Source organism: Corvus hawaiiensis, chromosome 8 (genome assembly GCF_020740725.1).
Source record: "Corvus hawaiiensis isolate bCorHaw1 chromosome 8, bCorHaw1.pri.cur, whole genome shotgun sequence".
Classification (NCBI taxonomy): Eukaryota; Metazoa; Chordata; class Aves; order Passeriformes; family Corvidae; genus Corvus; species Corvus hawaiiensis.
This window is the reverse complement of record NC_063220.1, coordinates 12,002,487-12,015,047: the sequence shown is the minus strand read 5'-3', so window position 1 is coordinate 12,015,047 and position 12,561 is coordinate 12,002,487. Positions and strand designations below refer to the sequence as shown.

Here is a 12,561-nt window from a genome sequence, read left to right as displayed (position 1 = left end):
TTGCACAAGCAGGACACAAAAAAGACACTGTACACTGAACTATCAAGTTCAAATGTGGAACCCTGACCCTTCTGGGATCATCTGTGAGCTGTGAAAGACAGAGCACAAGAATCCAGGCATTAATTTACCCTTGCTTTGTGAATCTGGAGCAGCAGGAACACATACTACACACCCAGTAACATGTCCTGCTGCTGTAAATCTGGGAACCCTTTGAGTCAACAGCAGTGAAAAGCAGAACACAGCTCAGGCCCTGTTGTGCTGAGATCTACAAACCCCAGGACAGGCTGGGGAGGCAGAGAGAATGGCTGAGAACTTGGCACGCTCAGACTTTTACCAGCAGCACAGAGCAGAGGCTTTGCTCTGAGGGGAGCAGCAGGTTGGGCCCTGGGGCACTGATGGGTCTTGAGGACCCTGCTCAGCTCTCTGTGGGCACCATTTAACAAACTCAGCCCCACAGCTGAGCTCCTTGTGCTTTCCTGTCCTTTAGGGAGCCACTGGCGCCTGTTGTCCCTGACAGGAACAGCTTTAGTGCTGTCTCCTCTGTACTGGCCAAGACCAAGCTGCCCACAGGATGAAGAGGAATGGATTGCACTGCCAGAAAAAGGATCTGTGGGTGTAGCAAGCCCAGGTGAAACAGGTGAAAGGATTTTCTTGCAGAGCCTTCAGACAAGGAACTGCTCCAGAGGCGTCCAGCAGCATGGCCCGGAGCACTGACTGCAGGTGGGTTGTCAGTAACAGTCCATGGTGCCAGGTCTCAGGCTGCTGTGTTGTATTCTTGTTTAGTGTGACACTGTTGTGTCCTAAAAAAAGTTGCAAGATAGAGCAGAGGGGGAGATCCCCTTGCCTTATTCCCTGTCACCCATGAGAGGTCAACAGAGGATAGACGTAGCAGGGGAGTCAAAAAGAGAAGTTGGGCAAAACTACTGCCTGCCATCTCTATAGTGTTAATGACTCTTCCTGAAAATTGGCCCATCCCAACTATCTTTACCCAAATTAGAGTTTCTAAATCATGTATATTTGTATTTAGGCACTCTAGCAATTGAATATTATTTTCCTAGCAGGTGGTTTAGCTGTTGTGCCATCTCCTCTAGCAGAGTGTATTTTTAGTGTATTTAGTGCGTTTCTAAAAGCAGACACTTGATTTTGATGCTCTTTCTCTTCCCTAGTTGGATGCTTTGTAAGCAGCCCCACACAGATCAGTTATTTATGCTGTTTAGCATATGGAAAGATGTGGGGATCTCATCCCCTGGGCTTGTTTGAGAGCCCTGTTTTCCAAAGGGGAGGTGAAACTGTGCCTGTAGCACCTGTAGGTGTGAGGGAGCAGGGCAGGACCTGGAGGACATGCTGCATGTGGCTGAGGTCTAAGCAGCTGCCTGCCCCTGTGCTGAGTCTTACCCTTCAGCTTGCTGTCTCCCTGAGTCGGAGCAGCTATGAAGGTTTACTGAACCTTTTAGTCCCTCTGCTGACCTCAGTGGGTTTATAAACCTACAAACCTCATCACAGGTGTATAGAGTCACTGAGATAAGTCGGAATTTTTGGTGGTGGTGGTTTTGTTTTTCTTTCGTTGTTTTTGTTTTGTGGTGAGCTCTTCAGCTTACCCAAGACCCAGAAAGAAAAAAAAAAGGTGCAAAAGTTGTTTTGAAGGATGTTATATTTGCAAGATGGATCTTGTCAGATCTGAGTTTCATTTCAAGGTGGCCAGGAGCCTCCCCTTCTGATGGTGGGCACTTTAATATGCCCAGGTGTGAAGTGGATATAAAAACTATGCTTTCAGCCAGTCTAAACTGATTTAAACTTCACAGTTCTTCACAGCAAGAGCTATTTCTCAGGGCTCTTTCTTGGCAGAAGACTAAGCAGTAATTTGGAGGCATTTTAATCTGAAATGAGAATCTCTACATGGGGTTTGAATGCACTTCAAGTGAAGTATGTATTTGCAACTTTTGTTGATCGCTCTTAATTTTCCGAGCATCCCTGTAGAAACAAGGCATGTTTGTGTAGAGGCAAAATGCAGTGATAGCTCAGACTTACTGAGAGCCGTAGGATGATAAAAGCAAAAGTACTAAGGGAGTGGTATATTTGGCATCAGCCCTGGGATGTGGCTGATTAGCCATTCTTTCCTACAAAAAATATAAAGAAACTGATCAATTTGAGCTCCTGTCTCCCCTCCCCATGAACACCCTGAAATTGTATCCTAAGAACAAAGTATATCTGGAGGAAAGATGCATGTTTTGTTGAAAAAAAAAAAAAAAAAAATTTAGAATGCTGTGCCCAGCTTCTGCTAGAAAGCACAATTTTCTAGGATTGCTTTGACATTCATGTGATCATGCCGAAAGCTATTCTGTGGCAGCTGAGCTGCAGGAACTGACCACAGGTACTTAGCTGGCCCCAACTGCAGAGTAAAATATGTTTGCTTAAACCATCTTTGTCACTTCAAATGAAAAGGTTCCCAAAGCAGCAGTTTAAGTAAGTCTGTTTTACTTTGCAGTCAGGGCAGGCTATGAGCAAACACATGAGGGGTGTTACCCCAAGGGTGGTAACTCACAAATTTGGTAAAATCCTCAGCAGGGCTTAGTTTTGCTCTGTAAGAGCTGTGCCTCTCTGCAGCCCCCTTTGATGAAGGATGTTCAGAGCCTTGTGGTGTGGCCGAATGACAGGGCAAACTCTGGGAGTTGCCTGGGTAATAAATATTCTTGCTTCTGAGCCCCCAGTGGAGCTACCTCCTCCCCTGCAATTTCTGTGCTATTATTCAGAGATATTTCCTCTGGACCGATTAGGAAAACTCATCACTGGAGTTTTATTTTAACTGAGTGTACACAAGTCTTCAGAAATTGCCAAGTCCCTTGCTGATTCAGGTGCTGTAGAGGAAAAAGACAAGCAGACCTGAAATGTCTTGGACCAGCCTTCTTTAACAGCCCTGCATTGATTTATTTGCTCAGTGGTGAGCTCTTTGCTAACTCCTGATGCTTGCAGCACTCCTGAATTTGCAGCAGCTTTGCTAGTCAGCTTCTCTTGCCAAAGTTACCTTGAAAATTCCTTACAACAACTCTGTTGTGGCTTGGTTTTAGAGTGGATTCTGCTGTCCTTGTTGCAGAAAAGCTGTTTCAATTGGTATGCAGCACAGAAGAGGAGTGACGTGCATTAACTGGAAGAAGTGAGCAATTAAGTGAACTTTGGTTACAGAACTCAACAGATTTCTGCCTGGGTACATGAGCGAGGGTTTAGCGTATTCCATTTGCATCTAAACAGATGCAATTTCTACTTTGCTTTTAAAATGGTGTGGGCTTAGGGAATCCAAGTCTCATTTTATTTTATTTGTTTTCTGAATTTCACCTTTGATATTGAATGTTGATAGCATGCAAACCACTCCTAGGCCAGAGAGACCCTGACAAATTAGAGAGATGAGCAACCACCAACCGTATGATTTTTAACAAGGGCAAGTGCCAGATTCTGCACCTGGGATGTGTATAGATTGGGGAATGAAAATTGGGTGAGCAGTGCTGTGGAAAGGGACCTGGGCGTCCTGGTGGATGGAAAGTTGAACATGAGTCAGCAGTGCCCTGGCAGCCAGGAGGGCCAACCCTGTCCTGGGGGGCATCAGGCACAGCATCACCAGCCAGGAAAGGGAGGGGATTGTCCCGCTCTGCTCTGCACTGGGGCAGCCTCACCTCGAGTGCTGGGAGCAGTTTTGGGTGCCACAATATAAAAAACCCATTAAACTATTAGAGAGCATCCAAAGGAGGCCATGAGGATGGTGATGGGTCTGGAGGGGGAGCTGTATGAGGAGCAGCTGAGGTGATTTTGTCTGTTCAGCCTGGAGAAGAGGAGACTGAGGGGAGACCTCATTGCAGTTACAACTTCCTCATGAGGGGAAGAGGAGGGGCAGATACTGATCATTCACATTGAGCCCAGGGACAGGGCTCAATGAAATGGCATGAAGCTGAGCCAGGGAATGTTTAGGTTGGATATCGGGAAAAAGGTTCTTCCCCAGAGGGTGGTTGAGCACTGGAACTCAACCAAGAGCTGAGCCTCAACTCAACTGAAGCTCCCCAGAGCAGTGGTCACAGCACCAAGCCTGACAGAGTTTGAGAAGTGTTTGGACAATGCTCTCAAGGCACAGGGTGTGACTCTTGAGGTGTCCTGTGCAGGACCAGGAGCTGGAGGCGATGACCCTGATGGGTCTCTTCCAACTCAGCGAATTCTGTGATTCTATGAATAGCTGTCCCATGGTCAGTAACTCAGGATAAGCAGCTTGATACTCTGGATGGATACACTGAGGGTCATCCTCAGCAGTGAGGTGTTTCTGTCTTACAAGACTGTGGGGGCTCTGGTGGTGGTGGTGTTTCTGGTGGGTTTTGCTGTTGGTAGACCCCATGGTTGATCCTGCTGTGGGGAGGTGTGAAGGGAGGATGAGTGTCCAAAAGACTACCTTGGTACTGGTCTGGTGTTGGAACACACTCCCCCCTCTACTTCTGCAGCTCCCACCCAGCTCTCATGGTGTGGACAGATGTCAGAAGAATGGGATTCGTAATACTGGGAGATCTTATCCTTTTGGTGGCTAACTGGATTATTTTGCATAATATGGGGCAAATGCCTGTCTCCACATGGCACCAAGAGGCCCCATGTGCCCAGCTCTGGTGGGGTGTTGCAAAGGCTGGATGGAGCAAGGAATGAGCTCTGCCCTCTTTCCCCAGATGTGCCACCTTTCCCTGCAGCTCCAGCCAGCAGCAGAGCTGGCATGGGGATGCTCGTGCCCAGGGCTGTGTGCTCTGCTCCTTCTGCACGGGAACAGATGCCTGCAGCTTCCAGAGCTGTCAGTCATACACCCTTCATAAGCACTAAAATTCAAATCAGCTGATATCAAGGGGACTTACACGCCAGCATTGCTTGTCTGATCAAGAGCTTCACCTTGTGCTCTTGAGGGATGTGTCTTGTAATTTACTTCAGGCTGAGGGATAACTGATTTTTTTTCTCTCCTATCTGCTTTAGTGCAAGCTGGCAGCCAACTCCAGAGCCCTCTGCCCCCCATTGCCTCTCCCCTGCCTGCTCCCTTCACTGGCAGCCTGCAGATTTCTGCTGGGCTTTGATCAAGTTTTGCAGCTGGGACCTTGCTTTCTTCACTTTCTTTTATTTCATGTGCTGCCAGTTCTGGTTTCCCCAGCTCCATCCTGTGTCCCTGGGCTGCACCTGCTTTGCCCCTGGCTGCCTCTAGTCCCTGAGCTGATGCATCCAAACAGCCTGGGGTCTGCCTGGGGGAAGAGTGGTGGCATTCACTGCCGTACCCCAGGACTGGCCTCTGCCTTTATCCAGGCATCTCCCCTGCCTGGGCTGAAGATGAATTTTAGAGAAGAAGCAAAGCATGATGCAGTGGCCACATGCTTCCTTTGGTGCTCTGTGGGCACCATGGGCAAGACAGGTCACTGAGATTTTTTTTTTTTCCCTGGAATTGAGGATGGGAACTTAAGTCTTTTCATGTCATATATTCAGCTAAAATTCACCTGAGCACAGCACAGAGGAGCACTGGGGTTTGTGATACAATCCTGACTCCTGATATCAGATGAAACAGCTTTCTCCTGCTCTGGTGACACAGTAACCTACCCAATTCCCTCTTGTCACCTCTGCCTCCAGCCTGGTCCATGCATGGACAAATTCCCCCAGGTGAACTGAGCAGGGCTGCTGGGCCACTTTGCAGACTGCCCCTCTCCTGCCCTCCTCCCCAGCTCACCAGGACAGGCCAGGTTTGCTGAGCAGCCAGCGGGGTTTACTTAAACCTACCATGAAGTGTGTGGAAAGTCTTCCCCTAGGGCTGGGATAATGCAGGGCAGCCTTGGGAAACTGCCTTTGGCAGATGCCTGATGGGACAGCCAGCAATCAGCAATCCTAGGGGGGAAAAATCAACCCTTTGGTGGCTTTTGTTTGAGTTTTGGAAAAACAGTAAGACTGGGATTGCTGAACAATGTTTCCACTAGGAAATGCCTACATTTAAAGCACAGTCCATGTGGTGATGTGCTGCAGGCAGAATGTTGCTCAGGGAACAGGCGAGCGTTGGGAGCAGAGATCCTCAGGGTAGATGAGAAGCTGAAGTGTTGTCTCCAACTTGACTGTGTGGTACCTTCATCCCTCTCCTCTCTGAGCACCTGCAAGGAAGAGAAAGGCAAAAATGTGTTTCCACACAAGGCTTTCACACCATCTTCCTTGTTCTTGTGTTGGACTCAAGCTGAGGGAGAAGGGAATTTGGAATAAAGGTGTTGTGTTAATTGCCTGCTGGGAGAAAGGCTCTTGCCTAGGATCAGACATGGTGAGGTCTGTAACAGCGTTTCACCTTTCTCTAGCACATTCCAGATGAAGACTGCAAGGAGAGGGGCCAACACCAACCACATCAAAACAACCCTACTCAGATCGTGCATCACATCTTGGACAGGCAGCTGGAAGCACAAGGTGATTTCTTCCCTGTGGCAGAGTCCCTCAGAGAAGTGTTTCAGGTGTGGAGGATCCAATCATCATCCCAATTATCTCCCATCTTCTGGCCCAGCAGTGATGAGGACAGGCCCTCCCAGCCCTGATGCACAGATGGGGCAGTGGAGTGAAGCTGGGGAGGGCAGCTGGGAGATACTTTGCAGGCACAGCCTGAGCCAGGTCCCCCCTACCAAGCGTCCTGGCTCCGAGCATTTTTTCTCTTTGATTTGTCATGAAAAGAACCCAGTTTCAACGCCGAGCCTTGGGCAATCCCTTGCTGGATTAGAATATTACAAGCATAGCTGCAAATCTACCAAGAAGTTTTTCAAGTCCTTGCTTTCCCTCTGGAATCAGCACAGCAAAAGCCACATCTAGGTGAGATGCTTCATCCCTTTTTTGAATTTTTTTCATCTAATACCCTTGTCAAATACTTGCAGGCAGCTGCAGCTCAAATCATCCTGTGCTTTTCTTGTGATTGCTTTGCCTGATATCATGGTGACTATTCATATCAAGTGAGTGCATGATAGATGGTTAGATTTATGCTTTATGTTGTGATCTGGGGGTACAAATGTATTTAAGTGACTTATTCAGCTTAAAAACCAGCACTGTTTGCTGCTCTCTCATCAGCATTACAGGCAGAGAGAGATAAAATAGCAGTGGTAATTGTGGCAATGGAGTGTCACTGACAAATAATATGAGCACAAACCCCATTTTTAGAGACAGATGGAGTACAACTCCTCTGTAATCTCTCTAGAGGTTTTTTTAGAGTTGGACAGGCTGAAAGCCCCCTGGGGAGAAGGGCATCATGGAAGGTGGGAAGGGTTGGGGGCTGTGAGCAAACATCAGGACTTTGATGAGTTTATTGCTCATTTAAAGGAAAAAAAAAAGGGGGAGAGAGAGACAGAGAGAAGAAACCAAAAAGTAAAAGACCTGGCAATCCTAGAAACATGAGCCATTTTCCAGGGAAACTGCTCCTAGAACTATAGCCGAGTCTAGCAGTTGCAGTGGTGATTAATGCAGCCGTCTGCATCACGGGGTTGTAACCACAGCTCAGGGCTGTGCATCAATCACTGCGGTGCATTTATGGCCCTTTATGCCATCCCCCTCCTTTAAGCCTAATTTACTGTGCAGATCAGTTGCCAAAGCCCCTTTGGTCCCACCTTCCTGGGCTTTCCTGCTTTGCTCGCAGAGTTTAGGGGTGGCAGAAGCTGCCTCTCCTCTACAAGGACTTGCTTCCAGGCTGGTGTGTCTGCCAGAGGAGTCTGGGCTGTCTGTCTTATGACTGCTTTTAGCAACTCTGCTGCCTCTTGTCCTGTACCTGGTGCTTCCTCTAGGGCCAAGGGAGCTTTGCTAACTGGGAATGTTGGGGAAGGGTCTCCCTCGCTGCGATGGGTGTGAAGCTGCCCTGCTCCCATGTGATGGGAAGCTCTCTGGGGTGGGTGGGTGCATGTTAGTCATGTCTTGCTCCATGGAAGCGCTAATAACACAACCTATGGGTTTGTGCTGGCCCAGGGCCAAGCCTCACTGCACTGAAGGGTTTGAATTATTTCTTGGTGAGTTTAAGATGTTGTTCTTTAAGCCATGCTTGTCTCCTTGGATGGTGAGCACCATGTGGGAGAAGTTTCTAGGTGAGTTTGATGGGGAGCTTTTCTAAAGGCCCAGTGTATTTCCAGGCGCTGAGAGGTGGAGGGAATGCGTAGAGCTGGGCTGTGCAGAAGCAACAACACCCCCCATCCAAATAGTGTCATTTGGGGAAATTAAAATAAGGAATGAGAAGGAAAGGTGCCTTTCTGGCACAGAGACTGAGCATGAGGGAGCAAACATGTTTGCACCATGGTATGTGGTAGCTTTTGACAACTGGATGACATTTTGGCTTGCTTGGTGAGCAGGGGATAGAGAGAGACTAATGAGGAGCTGCAATAATTTGGGATGCAAAGCTTGGGACTCCTGGGAGACACAAGAGGAACATTTGCATAATCTCAACATCTTTCTTTGTCCCAGATCCCCAAAGTGTCCTTTCTGGGAACTTCACAAACTCTTCCTCTGAATGCTGCTGTAACAACATTCTCCTCTCCCCTCCCCTCTTCACGCTTCCGTAGTGCAGCAGCTTTGGGTTTTTGTGAGGGGCTCTGCTCTTCTATTTGCTTGCTGCTTGTCCAGGTCTGCTGGAGAGGAGGCAGGATTGTGCCTGTGACACAGCTGGGTGCCTGTTGTTTATCCAGCTCTGTGTGTGTGAGCTGTGTGGAGCCCGAGGCAGCTCTGCCTTGGTGTAACCTGTGGTCTGCTGGGGTGCTCTTGGCTGCTCCTGCTCCTTTATGGAGCCACTCGTGGTGGTGCTGGAAGGGTTCTGCCTGTGGGATGGATGCCCTGGTCACCATTACACCAGGTCCTGAGCAGCTCAGCTGGAACCACGAGGGCCGACCTTTGTTTGCTGGAGGCTATTGCCATTGCTGGGAGACACCTGGTGCTGTATGATTGTTCCTGGTTTATCCCCGAGCTTATGGCACTTGCTAAAGCCACCCTTAGGTAGGGAGATCTATACCTGTACCTGTGCAATAGCTGAATTTGATGGCGGGGTTGGCAGCAGGATGTTATAGGGACAGGTGGTGGCAGGTGGAGCACTGGAATGCCTCACATGTCTTGGGCTGATGCCTGCAAGCACAGAGCCTGTGTCCCTGCTCAGGTACTGCCAGAGTCTTCCCATCACAGCTCAGCCCACTCTGCTTTTCTTGTCATAGCTTTTATGGGACTTTTACTGAAGGTTTGGTGCAAGATGTCACTGCCTGAAGAATTGGTGAAGAGTGTTCCCAGTAAAAAACTGGATTCCTTATTTATAATGCAATGTGAGAGTGTAATGATTGTATTCTGCATGGGAAAATTAAGCAGGGATCTTCGTTGGGGGAGAAAGGGAAGGGGGAATGAGGTGCACAGCATGTTTAGTGCAGTGTGGAGCACGGGAGCATCTTTCTTTTGTGCTGGGGCTGCAAAGTCTTATCCCATGTGTGAGATACTGGCCAAATGTTCAGCCAAGAGGAGCCCGACTTGCATGGACCTCACAATCTCAAAGACTTAAAATGATGCTCAGGAGAGCACGTGCTAAGAGAGTGAACAAAGGATCATGGACAGTGACTGAGCCACCAGGACAGACTTTCCCTGGGCACAAGCACATCTGAGGTGCCCAGAGGAGCTGTAAGGACTCTGCTACTAGAGTTGGATGAGAAGAGGCTTATTGCCCTTCTCTCTGAGAGCACCAGGCACTGGTGAGGGTTCTGGCTTACAGGATTTCTGTGGACAGGACACACCTCCATCCCACATGGCCCTTTGTTGAGTTGTCCTGACTCCCCTGTGCTAGGAGGTCTCTCTGGTCCTTGGAAGCAGCTGTGTGGGTCTTTGAATAGTGGAGCATCCTCCTGGATCTGCTCTGTCATTTTGGGGCAGATTCTCTGCTTTGGAGGCCTCTGCAGGTAGGAATGAGTTTGCTTTTTTGCACCACTTGTTTTTATTACTGTCACACAAATGCTGTGATCCTCTGCTAGAGTGTCCTCCCTCCATCCTTCATGGAAAGTGGCACTACATGTAGCCAGATATTATGGTATGGGAAATAACAGAGGAGTTGATTCTTGAAGTGAACAGCATCATTTTTTTATCATTAGAGAAATGATATTAGTGAGTCCTAAACTCTCTCACAGGAGAGCTGCTGTGCCAGGGCAGGCTTTTCCCTAGGTCTGGAGTGTGTATTTCCCTGATTCTTGCCTGGGGATCAGTGGTGACAAGGGGGGACTTCAAGGCACCCAGGACCACGTTACTCTCGGGTGAGAAATGACTGCACCATGTTGCTGCTGACAGGATTTCTCCTCCCTGACTGCTTGGGCAGGGGCACAACACACATTTACTCTGAATGTCACTTTTCTTAATTTAACCAAAAGTGTGTTAAGAATGTGGGGAAAACAGCACAGCTATGCCAACATGCTGCTCCTCAGCACTGCTGTGCGTTTAGGATGAGAAAACTGATTTACAGAGCTGAAGATATATTTTCCCATCTTCTTCTTAATTTTTATTATATTTTGTTGCATTTTTGCAATTATCCCCTCTGGGGCTGTTATTTTTCTTTAATATCTAAATCATTTTTAAAGGCAAAATCATCACTGTTTTGGAACTATGAGTAGGTTTTATTTTTATTTATTTTTTTAAATACAGCAGTCATAAGCAATTTTAAAGCACTGCTTTACTGTATAAAACGATCTTCCCTTATGGTTTGATGTTGATGCTGCAGTCTGATTTATTGAGGAGGACTGCAGCAAATGACATAAATACTTAGAAGATAATCGTGTTGGTGATGGACCTATGCACAGCACATATTTAAAAGACAGGATGGCTCACATTGTCTGCTGCCAAGATTCCCTGGAGTATAGAGGGTACAGGGGTAACTGCATCAGCCTGGAGGGGTTGTGATCTTCCAGCCTGGCTTTGGGTGCTTGACACAAGGTCAGCCTGGCACCAGTTTTAAAGCAGATGGCAAAAGCATTTGGATCCTGTCTCATGAGACAGACCCCAGTGGGCTGTGTGGGTGGCTGGAAGGGTGGCTCAGGCCCAGATGTGGAGAGTTTAGAGAAAGAGAGGGGAAGGGCAGAGCTCTGAGAGCATGGAGGAGCAGCAATAGAGTGCCAGGGCCTGTGGCAGGAGCCAGGGCTGCAGGACCAACGAAGCATGTACAGAGGGGCCCGGGCTTGGTCCCCCACCTCCTCCTCTATTGCCTTCTGCTGCCTCCCATGCAGTCACCACCGCAACAAATGCTCTGGGGGGCTGAGCTGCTGCATCGTCATTAACATCTGATCTGTGGGGAGAAAAATGTGGCTGGCAGCAGTTATCATCTGTGCTAAAAGTAAACACAGAATTTTAGCCAATAATGTGATTGTTGTACTTTCGTGCAGTGTAAGTTGTTGGGGAAGCCCTGCTGTCAGTGGCTGTGTGCAACCCTCTGCTCTCACTGTAAGGGTAGGAAGGCTGATTTTATTTCTTCCCTTTGGAGCAGGACTCATACCCTTGTTTTCTGGTTCTTTTATCCTTAATGTACACCAAAATATATTGTGTGGAAGCTGCCACAAAGACAGGTTTGAGGGTGGGGAGAGAAAAAGAGATGGTGTGAGGGGGAGGAGAGGGCAGGGATAGGAGAGCAGGGAGGAGCAGGAGGGAAAGAGATGTGTTGAAGAGGTATTTAAGCAAGTAGGAAGGCTGCTTTGTGCCTTTGTAGTGTGACTGGAGAGAGACAGTGCTGCTGTAAGGGACTGAATTTTGCTGGCCCTTGCAGGGTAGGGTTGTCTGAGCCCTGTGGCTGGGGGCTGGCTGTGCACCAGCTCTTAAGGGTTTCCTTGTGTCGGGTGCTCCTGGCCAGGGGTGGGCTTGGTGCCCCATCCTACTGGAGTTGTTTTCTGTGAGGTTTATGGAAGCCTCTCTCAAGATGAAAGTTATTTTATTACTTTTTTTTTTCTTCTAGTGGAGGAAATGCAGACTGGTGGTGGATGTGATGGTGATGTGTTTGTTTGAAGTTTGCATCCAACCTCTTTGGTCTGGAAATCAAAAGTGCAGGCTCCTCTCTGGCCTGCTTTCCCCTCCCAAGCTCAGCAGCTTGGAGTGGGGCAAACTGCACTGAGGTAGATTAGAAAAGTTTGAGTGATGGCACTCAGCATCTCCAGTCTCAGATTCCTGCTGCTCCAGCATCCCCAGAGAGCTCCAGTGCATGGAAGGAGCTGACCTCTTCCAAGAACTGCAGTCCTGCAGCATTGCTGGCTCTCCCCTCCCATAACTGAGATGAACATCCAGGCACTGCACTGAATATCCTCAGAGCTTTGTGTGTCTCAGTCCTGTCTCCTTCAGCTTCTCTGGTGTGATGAATTAAGCAGAGTTAACCTCCTCTGCCCCAACCCTGTGCATCCCTTGAATGGGATATCTGTGCAAGGAAACAGATATGCTGCTGACATAAGCCTGGGCAAGATCTGTTTTATAGCTGAAGGTCACAATTTAAAAAAAACTATGTGTGTATTGAGGGTTTCTCCATTGAAAACAGTGAATTTGCATAGGGCAGTAAAGGACACTTTTACTGTCTTTGTA

At 48.3% G+C, this 12,561-nt stretch overlaps 1 protein-coding gene across 1 annotated transcript in view; it reads right to left on the bottom strand.

Moving 5' to 3' along the window:
* The window catches only part of LOC125329259, a 98,538-nt gene that overhangs the window by 3,286 nt on the left and 82,691 nt on the right, over positions 1-12,561 (bottom strand). The window contains exon 4 of the transcript XR_007205111.1: positions 5,978-6,134. The gene's annotated coding sequence lies outside the window, so the exon portion shown is untranslated. The remainder of the gene's footprint in view (positions 1-5,977; positions 6,135-12,561) is intronic.